At 43.0% G+C, this 16,401-nt stretch overlaps 2 protein-coding genes and 1 long non-coding RNA gene across 7 annotated transcripts in view; 1 reads left to right on the top strand and 2 right to left on the bottom strand.

Annotated features, from left to right (window-relative positions):
• The window catches only part of LOC135898265 (RNA binding protein fox-1 homolog 3-like), a 571,669-nt gene that overhangs the window by 272,898 nt on the left and 282,370 nt on the right, over window positions 1-16,401 (bottom strand). The window lies entirely within an intron of this gene.
• The window catches only part of LOC139048699 (WAS/WASL-interacting protein family member 3-like), a 227,648-nt gene that overhangs the window by 58,539 nt on the left and 152,708 nt on the right, over window positions 1-16,401 (bottom strand). The gene's annotated exons all lie outside the window — the stretch shown is intronic.
• LOC135908594 (uncharacterized) lies at window positions 69-15,506 on the top strand. Its single transcript, XR_011507794.1, has 4 exons — window positions 69-206; window positions 1,624-1,732; window positions 10,033-10,092; window positions 14,598-15,506. It is a non-coding gene; the product is annotated as an uncharacterized lncRNA (long non-coding RNA).

Below are 16,401 nucleotides of genomic sequence, written 5' to 3'. Positions count from 1 at the left end.
AAGTACGCACACACAAACGGAAGAGGTTTCAGTGGTGGCGCTGCTTACCACCCTTCATCGCTTCTACACGACGGGTTGCATTTCTCCGCCGCAACAGTACAGAGTGGACAGTGGCTGGAAATGGCGGTGTGTGGTGGTGGTAGACCTGTTGCATTTGGGATTTCACTGAGAGAATAAGAAGGAATCGACGATGGACTGCTACGCAAGTAAGTGATTTAAGTGTCCTTTTTGTTGTTGGTGCACGTCGCGCGTGCGAAATGCACCGCGATGGCCGCTGACGGGCTCAACTGTGTTGTGTGAGCATGCCCTGTCAATGCCCTGTAACGACATTCCGGCTTGGCCGTAAGGATTGATAAAGCCGCGGCATTGGGAGTCTGTGATAAATGGTGTAGCGTTTGTTGTGCTGATTTCATATAGAGTACATTGAGACGCGTAGGCAACATCAGCGACGATGTCGTCTGTAGCAATTCGTTATCGGCTGTATGTGGCAGCTGGTTTACTGACGTTGGTATTCCAGTGTTGGTATTTGCAATGTGTTGTGATGTGTTCTTGGCATTCCAAAATAAAGTGAAGTTACGTACTGTTCTCCTTAGCTATCTCTCACGGCGCGTTGTAGCACTATGTTAGCCGTATTCGGCGGCGCATTGCATCACAGCGAAATTCCATTTTTCCTTAAGCTTAGGACGCAGTGTGCTTGGCGTGCATAATCGCTGTGTTCATACCCGTAATTGAAAGACTGCTTCTGGAATTGAAAGTCTGCTTGTGTATGAAGACCTCATGGAGCATGTTGCATGCGATGCCCCTACATCACAGTGAATGGACGGTGTAGCGTGCTTGCTGCCGTAACCTCGTGCGGTCTGCAGTGTTAGGTAACACTGGTGTAACACTGTGCCTTGGAACACTTTGGGATCGAGCCCGAGCAATCGTGCGCGATCGCACTTGAAAGTGTCCGCGTGATACCCATTAAGGGTCGCTGGAGAAGAAATTGATTATTTTGCTAGCTGGTAAACGGCATCAGATGTTTCGCGAATTTTTGTTTTTGTTTTGTTTTTACTTCATACAGCTACCAGGCTGGCTATCAACGTTCTGACGCAATACGTCAACATTTAACGTTATCTGGGAGTGGATTGCCACGTAAATTTTGCCCATCTGCGGCCGTAATTGTAAAGCAAGTGCATGTGACAAGTAATTTTTAACGTAACCTTGACACGGAATAGGGGTGCCCAAAAGTGTGTAATGGACATCCAAAGTTACAAATTTTCCAAACTGGTATAAAAAAATCAAAAGATGTGTCAACACTGATGTTAAAGGATGGTTCTAATACTGACTGTCTCTAATTGCGTAGACTAATTTTCAGCATACAGGCATCAATACAATTATTCTAAAATACATGTTGCGAGTTATGTAGAGCAAAATGTCTGCTGTTTTGCCGAATAGAAGGTGCTTCATGAAGTGTTTTCTTTAAATGAGTTGAACGATACAATTGAAGACACCAAGCGATACCACAGCAATCGGTAATTCGGTGACAAGCTTATGTACAAGAGTATTTGTATATGAAAATGTTTTTGCTTTACTGTGGACAACCGGTCTGAAAATACCTGATATTATTTGCTTCAATTGCAGCTATTGCACCTGTCAAGGATGTCTGTGTGCCGGTTTGTGCACAATTTCTCAGCCAGCGGGCCTGAGAAAGTGTGCCACAGCAGTCTGTGTAGTGGTGTTCTTTGTTCTGGTAAGCTGTGCCATTCTATTGTATATCTGTCTTGCATATGCAGTCTTATTAGACAGTGATTGCAAATGTTGGTGGAATGACGAGGCCTATGCAAGTAGAGTAATTTTTGCAAGTGCATTCAAAGAATAATTGATTATTTGTTTTCCTGTGGCAACAAATTGGTTCAGTATGAGCACGTCAACTTGAAAGGGATATTGTTTCATACCTGACTTGGTTGCACATATAAGTGGTGTTTAAAAAACACTTATAGTGCCAGAGTTCAAGACTTGAGGCAACAGATAAAACACGCACCAATAAAATAACTGTTTGTCTAGTGTTGGCTTAATGAGTATGCAACAACACTGCACACTGATCGTTAGCACTGTCATGGCTCCATGGTAACTAAGATTAGCCGCGAATAAGCTCACTGTGAGCTAGTGTTGAGCTAACTATAACAGGTGAGTATGCGATGATGTAATTAAGTGCAACATTGGAAGGCAACGTAACAATGTAAAATTATAGCCTGAGCTCGCAGCTACGTTGCGTGGTCAGGCGACGAAAAGATATGAATATTTAAAAGGGAACGAACAGTGCTACTGCCAGTACGGAGTGACAGCGTTGTACACAGCAACGTATTCCCTTTGTCCCGTCTGTAGCCCTGTTCGGTTCCCTTCTAAACATGCACCAACAAGCAGCCCAATTCAGAATGCTCCGGCAGGTTGATCTGAATACTTCAATTTGCCAAGCAGGTTAAGTGATGACACGCTAGCATAGTGGGAGCTATTCTGAAAGTTATGTCTGCTATGAAAATGTGTCATGAAGATACTTCACTGCTAAAAATTTGGTGTACAACTGCACAAAGCGGCATCAATAGCTATGTTGCTCCCCCATGTTGTGTCAAGGGTCTGTGCATGTTTTGTAAGATAATCCTTGAGTCGTTGGCCGGTTTGTCCTACATGATTGCGGCTGCAGGACAGTGGCATATTGTAAACAGCACCAACCGTAGTACCTATGAACTCCAGCACATACTTTTTGATGTAAACTTCACGTGTTGCCCTGGTCCGGTTAGCATTTTGAACGTGCCCAGATTGCTTGGCACTGAAAATAAAAAGGTAGTTTCAACTCTCTGAGTAATTTGCTTGAATTGATGGTTGCCTTTGTGTACAAATTGCATAACAGTCATAGGCCTTGGCTTTCTCGAAGTTGTCTGACCTGAGACGTCAGCTACATTCAACTACATTAAATGCTTCTTGGCAATGCATGCTAAAAGGCAGTGCGAACGCACTGTTGAAAGCAAACGTACTTGGTTATGGAGGCTCCCCTCCACGTCGGGGTGGTACGAAGTGTTAAATGTGCTCTCCGGTGTTCCTGCAGCAACAACATGCTTCAGTGTTCAGGTGCACCAATAGAAAAGGTAGAAACACCTTTGAGTGCAGGGAATAGCTCCAGCTCTATGCTCACCACAGAAAATCTTCAGGCCCAGATAGTGGAGCTTGCCTTTCAGTAGTAGTTTTGCTTACTTGAACATGCGTGGTACTTTGTAGGAAACATTAAAAAGTTGCTCAACCACTTTAATTGCGACTTTTCACTGCCGAGAACACTGTCAGCTAGTCGTAAAACACTAGCTGCTGTAAGAACCAGCGTAGTAAAGGTATTCTGCTTCATTGGAAACTTTCTACCCTATATGACGTGAAGTAAGCCTACTAAATGGGTTGAGTGATTTGTTTTCTGTCTTCTCTACAGTGCTAGATGAGCTTATGGAAGAAAGAAAACTACATTTCAATGGATGAAGTGCCAACAGAGACAGCACAGTCAGAAAGAACAAAGACAGGACAAGGTGCTACTTGCAACTGTTTATTGAGGTCAAAAGCACTGAATATATAGCCATGGGGAGAGGGGGAAGAAAAAAAAAAGAAGCACTGATTACGTGAATGCACATGTGCAAAAATATGGAAGAGGCATATGAAGGGAATCATAAGATTAACCAAAATCTAAAACTTATCTAAAAACATGCGTTCATTTCTGTAAATAGTCGGAGACGGGGTGTCGACACAGGCGTCCCCTCTTTTCTTAGTCTGGTTGGCCTCCAAAAGTTCACATGCCACAGTGTCTTTGCTTTTAAACATGATTGTTGTATCAGGAAGCCTTGCTTCACGTGCTTGCTTATTCTCATTCTCACGTGCCTTGCAATGAAGCAGCAAGTTTGAGCCATAACCATTTTTGAGTGAAAGCTTGTGCTCCTGCAGGCGTTCATTAATACATCGGCCAGTTTGTCCGGTTTACTCCTTCCCACACTTCAGCGGTATGCAGTATATGACCCCTTCTCCGTACTTCACAAAAGGTTTTGTGTGTTTATTAGAACACTCTACTTTCTTAGTCATCATATCCAATCAGACGGCACAAAGTAGCAAGTTTTTGGGGCTCGGAAGAAACCACAGGAATTCTGTATTTCACGATGACATGTGTAATATTATACGCTGCTTTGTGAGAATACGATATCACCACTGGTTTAGCTTTCTTTTCCAATGTTTGACCTTCTTCACTGCTTCAGTTTCTTTCTTTATGCACCTTCTTCAACAACGCCTCCGAAACTTTACTCAATACCAAACAAGGAAAGCCAGCTTTCTTCAACTTCAAAATCTGTTCGTCAAAGGTTTTGTGTGCCTTATGACAGCACAATTCTTTAAGGGTAAATTCAAGGCACATAGTGGCAATCGCACGTTTAACAGTCTTGGAGTGCATAAACTTATACTGCAACAATTAATTGCAGGGTCGGTATACCGACCTCGTGCCCACAAAGAATTTCTGCCGTATCCAGTGGCGATACCGTATTCTCACGAAGTGGCGCGTAATCTTAAACACGTCGCCGCAATATATAAAATTCCTGTGGTTTTTGCTACGCCCCGAAAGCTTGCTACTTTGTGCCGCCTGATTGGATCTCATGACTCTAAAAGTAGAGTGTTCTATTAAACATACAAATCCTTTTGTGAACTGTGAAGAAGCGGTCGTATACTGTGGAAGTGTGGGAAAGAGTATATCGGGCAAACTGGCCGTTGTATTAGTGAACACCTGTGGGAGCACAAGCTTTCGCTGAAAAATAGTTATGGCTCAAACTTGCCACTTCATTGCAAGGCCTGCAAGAATGAGAATAAGCAAGTATGTGAAGCAAGGCTTCATGATACAACGATCGTGCTTAAAAGCAAATACACTGTGGCACATGAACTGTTGGAGGCCAACCAGGTTAAGAATAGAGGGGATGCCTGTGTCAGCATGCCTGTGTCTGAATATTTACACAAGTGAATGCATGTTTTCAGATAAGTTTTAGATTTTGGCTAATCTTATGATTCCCTTCATCTTCTGTGTTCTCGCGCGTGTGCCTTCACACAAGCAATGCTTCTGTTTTTTCTTCCCCTTCTCCCCATGGCTACATATTCAGCTGCTTTTGACCTCAATAAACAGTTGCAAGTAGCGCCTTGTCCTGTCTTTGTTCTTTCTTACTGTGTTGTCTCTGTTGGCGCTTCATCTTCTGAAAGCTCTGCACCAAGTAGCCTCACAACGTGTTCTACTGGAACACTACCACTAGACAGTGATCTTCCATTTCTTGACCTCATTGTTTTCTTTGGTGAGTGTCATGTGCGCTGCATCTATGCCCCATCTTTTAAGGAGGGAATTCTGCCTTTCACATCAGTGCACTGTTCGGCTGTGAAGCTCTGTCACAGAAGCACGAAATAGCATCCTCAACAAGTCGAGGAGAACTTCTATACCCAGGTCTAACATTGGCCTACAGTGGTGTGACCACTGTTAGATCACATTCAGAAGGTCAGCCATAGTCTCAAAAAGACTGTTGGGAGAGCTAGAACATTTATTTGTCACGTCAAGCAATCTGGGTTCAAAAAGGTGAATCAGACCAGGCCTTGACACAAAGTGTAGCAAGAGGCACATGCAGCAGTTCAAGTGTGCGGTTGTTTACAACATCCCGCTGTCCTGCAGCTGCAACTAGGCAGGACAAATAGGCCTAATATTTATTTGTGTGAGTGTGCGTGCGTGCGTGCGTGTGTGTGTGTGTGTGTGTGTGTGTGTGTGTGTGTGTGTGTGTGTGTGTGTGTGTGTGTGTGTGTGTGTGTGCAATTAACCAAAAGTCTTAGCCTGCGCTTGTGTTGTTTGGCCTTCTCCCGTATTTTCGTGTTGTCCCCAAGTAATCAGTTGGTGTCACATTCTTATAGAATTTGCAGTTATGAGATTCATGCTTTGGAACATGATCAGAAGCTACCAAATGGATGACATAATCCATCTACATGTGTTGGTGTAGATAAATGTGTCTGTGCAGTAGGAGTAGGGCATCATATGTGCTTGTTTAGCACTTATGCACTTTTGTTTCCAGAGCTTGTGACACAGTGATTCAAACTATGTCTGTAAAAACAGTGCTGCATGTTGCAAGGAAATGTTACAACACTTGTAGGTGAAGCTCGGTGTTGTGAGAGGTTATAGAAACTTGCTTTCAACTTGCTTTTTGCAAGTTTCTAGAGCATGTTTTAAAGATGCTTATTTAACTCCCGCGTGCATCGTGTTCATGACTCGCTATGAAACTGTCAACAAGTATGTCCTTTATGCCATCCGTTTCTAAAGATTACATGAATATAATTAACCCTTTGAGGGTCGATCTTTTTCACCATATTCGATTGCCCAGGTTCGATTTTTTTTATTGCAGATTCCAATTCTTAGAGACTTATTTCGAAAAAAATTGACCGTAATTTTTCTAGGGTGTCCGTAAAGCGAGAAAAAAATTATTTTGTGTTGGTACTTATGTACTCTGTATTCATGAATAACAATAATAAAAAAGGAAATAAACCTATAACAGTAAAAAATTTGATACATTGTTATAGTTCAAAGCTTTGAAAATGTGCACACGAGAATACCTTGCAAGACTCAAATGTCCCTGCTCTTACACTAATATGTACTATTATGAGCAATATGAAAAGGAACACAGGAACGCGTAGAAAACACCCTCAGACCTAGCTGTATGGGTGATACGCAGCGGCCACCATCGGAAACAAAGTGGAAAGGGGGACGCTGTTCTAACAGCTGTTCGCACTCCCGCCATGTGTCTGCAAAGTGCGGAATTTCGCATCGCCAGAACACTGTTCGATATTGCGTCACTGGTAACCTTTTGCGTCGAATCGTTACAAAAGATAGCACTGTTCCAGACTTCGATATTGATTTATGGTAAGTCTTCTAAACCGGGAAAATATGGTCTTTAAGGGTGCGTTCCAAGTAAGTTTATTGGCACTTGCCGAATATTAAAAAGATATTGAAACAAATGAAATAAGGCAATAGCGTTATTGCAGCTTATCCTCATCCTTTGTTTTGTTCGTTGGTGGCCTAATAATGCGTCATGCCACCATCGATTTGAACGATGGCCTCCATTCTTTGAGGCAAAGACGCGTAGAGAGCCTCGATGAATGCGGTATCATGCTGAAGGCGGTTCCACTCATGTTCTATTGCTTCCCATAGTTGGTCGGAGTTCGCCAATTGTAGTGAGCTCTTCGAAAGGTTCACTTTCATACGGCCCCAAACGTGCTCTATAATGTTCATGTCGGCACCCTTCGAACACCACTGAAGTTGCATTACCCCTCGCTCTTCCAAAAGGTGCGCCACGTCCTTCGATGTGTGAATGGGAGACAAGTCCTGCTGGAAAAAATAACACCCATCTGGGTGCGGCCTGTTCAACACATAAGGGATCATCTGGTGCTCGAACAGAGTGCAATACGCAGCACTGGTGAACCTCCCATCAATTCTCGCCAGTGGGCCTAGGCCTGCGTGGGAAATCGCCCCCCAGATGTTCACAGACACGCGTCCACTGACGGCCACCTCCTGGATATTCTGCGGACTAAAGCGTGTGTTTGCGGTCCACCACACTCTCTTTCGTTGGTCCCAGCGGCTCGAGAACGTGGACTCATCAGAGAAAACTACATACTTCTACCCACTCTCGCTCCAGCTGCGGTGTTCAGTAGCGAACCTCAGGCGAGCCGCTTTGTTGGTTGCGGTGAGCAGAGGTTCCTGTGCGACGATGCGACTTCGCAGTCCTGCTTCTCTAAGCCTTCATCGTACCATGCTGTCGCTCAAGTTGTTCAAGCCAAGAGCGCCTCGAACGTCCTTTGCACTTTGAAATGGTTTGTCGCTGACGGCAGCCACGATGCAAAGGTCTTGGTCGTTCGTTGTCGATCGAGGTCGTGTGCGGTGCGGCGCATCGTTTATGCGTCCTTCGTCTCGGTAAGCCTGGATAATCCGGTTGACCGTTTTCAATGGGCGGCTTGTCACGAGAGCAATATTGCGCTGTGTATAACCTCTTTTAGACATTTCTATTATGTTTTCCCGTTCTTTAAAAGGCACTCGAGGCATCTTGAGGTTACAAATTCAGAGTTGACTGCTCTGCGTGGGCCACTGCAGTGTGCGACATGAATTTTTCTGAACGAACTTCGTGCAACAAAGTCGCGCGAGAGGCAGTTTGTCAATGTTCTTTTTAAAACATTTTTCTGTATTCTATTCCTCTGTCGTCATTGGTTCGAGCGTCGCCGCTGTTCGAGGTGCCACTGACAACTGAGTGCGTCTATTCAAATAAAGAATCGGTTTGAAATACAGGGCAAACTTTTTCTCAGAGTACTATCAAGCGGTTGCACGAAGAAAAAAAGAGAATGAAAGAAAAGAAAGTGAATAGGTGTAAGTCACTGGCGACGATCTCACCGTCTTATCGGCTGTTAGACGATCCATGACGTAAGCTGCTCCTTTGTAGAAATACCAGCGTGGTGGGAGTGCCAACAGTTAGTGGAAGAGCGCTCTCCTTTCCCCCTTCGTTTTTCACAGCGCCATCCGCGTATCGCTCCGAGTCTGTTTGCCACATGTTCCTGTGTTCCCTTTCATATTGCTTATGATAGTACATCCATAGCATAATCGAACTGTGTAGGTGCACGCACTCAAGAAAACTGTGCGGTTGTGTGCCCATCAAAAAAGCAAAACGTGTACAAACTTCCGCTAATCTTCATCTTATCGCCAGCCAGATGCAATTAGTTTTCGCGAATCTCAAAAAAAGAAAAGGAGCAACAGAAGCTCATGCACAGCAGCATCCTTCCTATGCGCACCCCTGCAAGCACTAAATGAGCGAGAAACAAGCAGTAGCCTTTTGAGCGATTAGTAACGAGATAGCCATCAGTTTTGCAAGCGCAAGAAGCCAAAACCGCCCGCGAAAACAAAACCCAAACCGCCACCTGCCCGCACGCACGCCAATGCGCAAGCGGTAGTACATAGACGCGCAGGAGCAAACTAGCGCTAAAACAAACCATGCAACGAAAACTGAGAGAGTGAGGCGTGCAAGAGAAATTCCCTGTATTTCCACATAGTGGCAGCACATGACAGAAAAGAAAAGGTTAGGAAATTGTCGTACTTTTTAAACCTACAGACAGCGCCGTAAATATACGGCATCGACCATTTTTGTACTTCGCGGTGCGGTATATTTACGTCATTGACCCTAGAACGGTTAAGGAGTCATGCTCCTTGAAACAATTTCGCGTAACAACATTGCAGAATACCAGCTGAGGGTCTCGCATATCTTACATATGCTGTTTTGCACATCATACTTTAATAAAACTGCATTTAGTAGCTGCACAGCACAGGCCCCATTTTGTTTTATCACACTTCTTTGTCTTTTCTCCCCCTGCCCCAGGTCTTATTTCAACAACTGCTATCTGCAGGCCGTCATAAAATTGCTTCAACATTGTTGACAGATTCCAATATTTTTTTCGAACCATTCTCTAATGTGAACCAAAGAAAATTAACTTGATTAGCCTGACATGAAGCATGAAGATGAATTCGAAATAATTTATTTATTGTACTTGCTTGGTAGCACTGAACTATTTCTTTAATCAATATAATGCTAACAATTCACCTTTGTATTGCTGGGTGCCGGTAGAGATATGGTTAGTTATTCACCAGAAAGGATCCCGAATTTTCAACCTTCTTAGTGTAGGTTAGACACTCACTTGTTGCACTTCACGAAGAGCAACTTGTGGTTGCTAGGAAATAAAAGTCTACTGAGAATTTTCATGCATCCAATTTGATTCTGTGTACTAGCATGTTTGTATTAGCATGTATTTCATAGAGTTGAGGCTCTATAAATGTACATTCTGTCATTCAATGTCTGTGACATGGTTAAGCAGGTTGACCATATCTAATTAGAACTTCCTATGTTCTGGGGCACTTGTTTGCAACTTAAATTATGTGGTTTGGTGCTGCCAGTGTAAGCCTAATGTCATCTTTTGTTCTCCCAGGAAGGACGCAAGCATTGCTGAGGAGCCATTTGACCTGCCGCCACACTAATATTGTATTTGGTAAGGTCTATTACAGATCTTATTTTGTGTAGTACGTGCTATAATTGTGTACAATGTGTTCAAAACTTCAGTAAGTGGGCTGTTCGACAACAGGTGTTTACAAATTAATAATTATAAAAGATGTTCAAGGTCATTAGTGATACAATTGCTGCTCACTGCTGAATTTTTTTCCAAATTAGATGATGAGCCATACAGCAAGTGCGGCTCTCCTGGCTAATTATACAAACTTTCAAATACGGTTAATTTTTTATCACAAGTGTACAGCAGTCGGGGACAACTGTTCACAGCGACAATTTCATAATATTTACTTACATGCAAAAGTGAGTCAAAGGTCAGGTGTACTTATGAAGTTTTATGAAACAAGTTCATCATCATATTGCTTACTTCATTGGAAAGTTTGTCGCGGAATTCTCACTTCTATGAACAGATCAACAGTTGCCGAACGATGGTTGTCTCTATAGCCAATGTTTGGGCAAGAGGCTTGTCTTCAGAGCACTAACTAGGGGCTTCTTTGCCATGCAGCTTGAGCTGACCAGTATGAAGAGATTACATAGGATAGGAACACAAAGCATTAGTGGGCCTCTTCGATTATCAGTCCTTGACAGTCCTGGACTGCTTAGCACTGCTGTCCCGCATTCGATTTTCTCAATCAGCTTCGGACGCCCCATCCACCAGTCCGAGAGCACCCAGTATTGCATTCGTTTTACCAGAAATCACAGACTCTGCGGACTCTCAGAGCTGTCAGCAGATATTTGTTCTGACATATGCAAGTAGCTAGCAGACGGCGGCTGTCTTAAAAAGATGCACGCGGGCTTGACGCCATGTTTTAAAAGAGGCTGTGTGTTTATGTGTACTTTGCGCATTCCAGACAGCAAATATCATGCACTCAGCTATCGCTTCCGTTAAATCGATGCTTCGTGTGCCATAATGCGAGGTTTTCATGAGTGGTCTAATTGCTGCAACCTTAGTCCTTGTGTTTTTTAAGACAAAGCACAGTGATCAGGCGCAAATGCTTGCTTTTCTTGATGTGTTTCGTGAAATCTGTCATGCTCATTGCTATATGCATAGTAAACAGGTAGATTTCGCTTTTCAGGTGAGTGAAACTGGTGGACGAGGAAACGTATCATATTGCATGTAGATATTTAATGCTGGTAGCTGGCATGGCATACAGGGTGTTTCACGTAACTTGAGCCAAACATTAAAAATATGCAAATGCCACATAACTGGACAGAACCAAGGTAATGTTGTTTGCCCTCGCTTCGAAATACTCATTCTTTTTTTCATTTTGCCAGATTAAATAATTAGTATTCGGTAATTAATCAAATTCTCAAATATTATGATTAATACATGCTACATAAAAGTGTTTTTCCTAGCGTGAAAGAAGCCTGCAAATACACACTAAATTGTTGCGTGACTGTCCATTCGCAGCACTTTGCGTGTATTCGCGAGCTTCTTTCTCGAAAAAACACTTCTACGCAGCATGTCTCGAACAACACAAAGCTGTATGGGGAGCTTTTCATGTTGCTCTACAATTTTCTCATGGACACTTCTAATCTAGTTATAATATTTGAAAAGTTGATTAATTAACGAAGTTGAAATATGTATTTTGGTGGAATGAAAAAATATCCGAGTATCTCCAAGCGACGGCAAACAACATTACCTTGGTTCTGTCGAGCTACGTCACACTTGCATATTTTTATCGTTTGGCTCAAGTTATGTGGGACAACCTGTATAATCAGAGCTTCACCGATTGCTGTTGTCATGTGTGCTGATCCCTTCTGTTACCCAAATTCGAAATTTTGCTTTTGGATGTGCAGGATTAGTAGACAGTGTATACGCGCTTTGTCCTAGACACACGTCAGGCCTTTAGTAGACGGTTTCACGAGCTTTGAGGATATCGGCCTGTGCTTTGTGGGTGAACAGTGATCTGGCACAACCGTGCTTTTGCTTATTTTTGTGTGGCAATGACGCCTAAATTTTACAGGAAATGAATGAGCTGGCTTAAATACAGCGGTTAAGGGGCCCGAAGAGCGAGAGCACGATGTAAACTGAGCTTTGTTAACATGTTCAATGTGCTCAGGCTGCGATTCCATTATGCAAGCTTTATGGTTGTGCCGGCGACATGGCCTCTGAGACTGCATTATTTTGATGACCACGCTACTGAATTTGCTGGGTAGGGCGCATTCTACAAGTAGCTAAAAGCATGAGGTCACGGGATTGAATCCCGTCCACGGTGGCCGCATATCAATGGGGGCAAAATATGAAAACACCCATGTACTTAGATCTAGGTGCACGTTAACGAACCCCAGGTGGTCGAAATTTCCAGAGTCCTCCACTACGGCTTGCCTCGTAATCAGAAAGTGGATTTGGCGCGTAAAACCCCATAATTTAAGTAGCTAATAGCGGACAACAGCAGCCAGGAGAGCGACCTCCAGTCGCGGTGCTTTCAAACAAAACCTCGGACAGTCCCAGGCAGCGGGATCACATGACTGTGATGCGCCCTTCTGTCAATGCTAGCGAGACCAGAAGCCGCAGGTGGTTTGTGGACAGTCTGGGACTGCATAATTGAAGGGGCGCAGACATACATACGCTCTCACATACATTATGTCCACTGCGGGATGAAGGCCTTTCCTAGTAATCTGTAAATATATATGGCTTGCGCCAACTGACTCCATCCTATGCTTGCATATTTACAAATTTCTTCATGGTGCCTAGTTCTCTACCGTCCTCAACAGCGGCTTTTTTTAATTTATCATGCATATCATTTTTTGTCGTTCCGTTGCTTGTTGAGCAAACCTTCATTCTCAAGTTCCATTTTTATCATGCCAGGTTTCAGTCTCTTAGGTTAGTTTTATCACAATGCAATGATGGTACTTTTAAGACTAATGGTAAGCTATAGACGGTGACTCAGTAATGTGTGACTTGTCTTCTAAACAATTTATAGTCTTTAAATTTTCTTCTACTGATCCAGGACTCCTGTGACTGCCTTAAGTAACATACTTCATTGCCTTCTTGCCCTAGAAAATATAACTGGTGCCTTCTTGCAGGCCTTTAAAGTGGCAACATGTGTACTGCAGACAGTAGGGCATGTTCAGATAAATTCAACTGGACATGCCTGGCGACCACTTTTAATTTTGATTTAAAAGTTTATTTTGCTGCCCGAGCCTGGCGACAATGAAATTAACCTTAGTTTTCCAAGAAAAAAAAAAAGGTGTCTCTGCAAAAAACAATATAGAATGAACTGTTTAGTTAGAAGCATTTTTCCTGGATTTTACCGAATCTGCATTTTGGATAGATCCAAAGGAAATAGTGTTGTCGCTGCGGGTTTAAAAATATTTTGTACCAGACTGCAGGCCAATAGCAATAATTTCAACTAATTACCACAGAGTATCCCCACTACGGTATAAAGAAGAAAAATTTTGGAACGAAACATTGCACAAATTGACCAAAGTTTTTTTTCTTTGCATTTACTAACAGCACGGAATTTGGCCATCCTGTTCCCATGAGTCGCAGAAATTTGAGCAAATAGCTCTGTCCTCATTGGCTCTCAAAATCTATGGGAAGTGCTCATGTTTAGGCATGTTAATGAATTACTCTACTTTAAAATTTTTTAGGAGAGGCTTGATTCATTTCAGAAATTTCCCGAATTAAGCGCATTTGCATGAAGCAATGCAATCTAGAAAAATATGTTGCATTATTTGTTTCGTTATGGGATTGCAAGTCAAGAAACGGACAGAATAAACAGTACTGCCTGCCAGAGCCATGCATGGGGTCCAGGTATAATTGCAGGCTTCTTTACAAAAAGGGCAAATTTTTTGGTGAACACAGTGCAATATTATAACTTTTTATGAAGATGGGAAGGGTATGTTGATACATTCACGACCGTAACTTTCAATTTTCACTGCTTGAGTAAAAAGAATATTACACATTGATACTTCTTCCGTGACACAACAAACCATATCCGAAAGGGGCTGACAGCTGTTGTGACAGTTGTGGTGCAAGCATGGTTTTTTTGTATTGTCGCTATTCTACCAGCCTGTCAGCTGGACAATATCTTTGGCTTGCTTGTTCTGCGTCGGAAGTAAACAACATGCATGGTTTGCGCTTGTTTCAAGAGTGCTTAATTGTTTTGGGAAACAGTAAAATCTGCAAGGTTGTTTAATGGAGCAGTGAAAGTTGAAAACTATGGTCTGCAGTATGTGGCCATGGCAGCTCTACCTAAATATGGGAGATGTAATCTCCGAATGTCATAATGTGCACGTGACATCTTTGACTGTTCCAAGCAAACCATCAATTGACTTGGGTCCTTTCTATCTGAAGCTTTTTATGCTATAAGGCTACGAATGAATATATACCAACATGGCTGAGTCTGAACCATTTCTTTTGACAAGAGCACTTGTAGTGACAGTTGTGAATACGAAATCATTGTTTATCTGAGTAACAGTAGTGATGATGATGGTAAATAATTGAACAGCCTTAATTGATTGGTGTTTCTTACTTTTCAGGCAAAGCCGAAGGCCTCTGCAAGCAGCCAGTCATTCCAAGTCTCAACCAATCCTTCCTCTAGTCAGCCAATTTCTAGTGTCTATGCGGAAAGGACTTGCGCAAAACTGGACACGGGACACTAAAAAGGCGACAAGGACAGGCGTAAACTTCCAACCGGTGTTCATTACAAAAAGGTATGTATATGTACTCTTGCACACTTGATCATAATCTGTTACAATCGTGCAAGTCAACATGGTCATCACAAATAAACAAGCGCACCAAGGCCTAAGGCGGCTTCCCGCATACAGACCCCAGATATTCAGATTCTTTAACAGTCAGTGCTATAGGGATGGCTTGTTAACGCTGTTGCATTCTGCAATAGCCGCTGCCTCAATGATGAGTCTAGTGTTTTCTTTCACACTGCTTGCTATTATTTCTGTTTTTTCAAACAGTCGATGACATTTGCATTGGCAGCAATGGACTCCAAGGAAACCTCCTTTCCCGTTTTGTACTTTCCGATTATGTTCCTGTAGTCTCAAGTTTAGGGAACTTCCCATTTGTCCCACGTAACGCTGCCTGCAGGAAGGAGGTATGCTATACACTATTCCTCTTGAGCATTTGATGAAACCCTTTCTGTGCACAATGTTGCATGATTTTGATTGTCTGCTGACAGGGCTGGTTTTGGCGCATAACTTGGATAGCTTGCGGGGCGCGGAAGAAATGACCAAGACTGCAGTCCTTTGGGCTATTTTCTTTAGTTACACCTATGTGATACTGTTCACAGGAATCTAGCAGTCATCCCATACATTACGCTATCTTGCATAAACTAAAGAAAATAGGCCAAAGGGCGGGAGTTTCGGTCGTTTTTCCCGCACCCATCAAGTTATCTCAGTTATGTGCCAAAACCAGCCCTGTCAGCAGACAATCAATTTCATGCAACATTGCTCACAGAAAAGGTTTCGTCGAAATGCTCAGGGGGAGTAGTGAATAGCACACCTCTTTTCTGTGGGCAGCGTTACGTGGGACAAACGGGAAGGTGCCTAAATATGAGACTACAGGAACATAATACAAAAGTACAAAAGGGAGAGAGGGTTTCCTTGGAATCCACAACTCCCAATGCAAATGTCATGCACTCTGAAAAACCAAATAATAGCAAGCAACGCACAAGAAAGCACTAGGCCCATCATTGAGGGGGCAGATATCGCATAAGGCAACTGCGTTAGCAAACTATCCCTAGCGTTGACATTAAAGAATTTGCATACCTGGGGTCTGTATGTGGGAGGCCGCCTTAGGCCTTGGGGCGGCCTTAGTGCGCTCTTGTAACTGATTATGATCAAGTGCACAAGAGTATATATACATGCCTTTTCGTAATAAACACCAATTGGAAGTTCGCACCTGTTCCTGTCACCTTTTTAGTGTCCTGCGTTCACTCTTGCGATGGTCACTTCAGCATGGAATACCAACTAGCCCGTTCTCATACACTGCTTTTTTCAGTAAAGCAGAATAAACACAGGTTTTTTCAGATTCAAGTGGCTTGTTGTTTCTCGAACACAAATCTGTATGTATGCTGTGTACATGTTGGGTGTAGAACCCAAGTGCAACATGACAACACTGACACGAAGAATAAGCGGTGTAGAAAACAATTACACTAGGAGGAAACATGCAAACACAGCACGTTCTGTCTGGTGTATTTCCTGTGTGCTATGATTTCTGCCCCATTTCCAGCTATATCTTAAATGATGTTGCAAGTTATCCACGTTCTAATGTACGACTTGGGTGGTTCATTGCCCAAAATAACTTATTCCAATGAACGAAACAATTTGG

Source organism: Dermacentor albipictus, chromosome 8 (assembly GCF_038994185.2).
Source record: "Dermacentor albipictus isolate Rhodes 1998 colony chromosome 8, USDA_Dalb.pri_finalv2, whole genome shotgun sequence".
In the NCBI taxonomy this organism is placed as follows: Eukaryota; Metazoa; Arthropoda; class Arachnida; order Ixodida; family Ixodidae; genus Dermacentor; species Dermacentor albipictus.
Note: the sequence above shows the minus strand (reverse complement) of the source record. Positions and strands in the feature narration are given on the sequence as shown.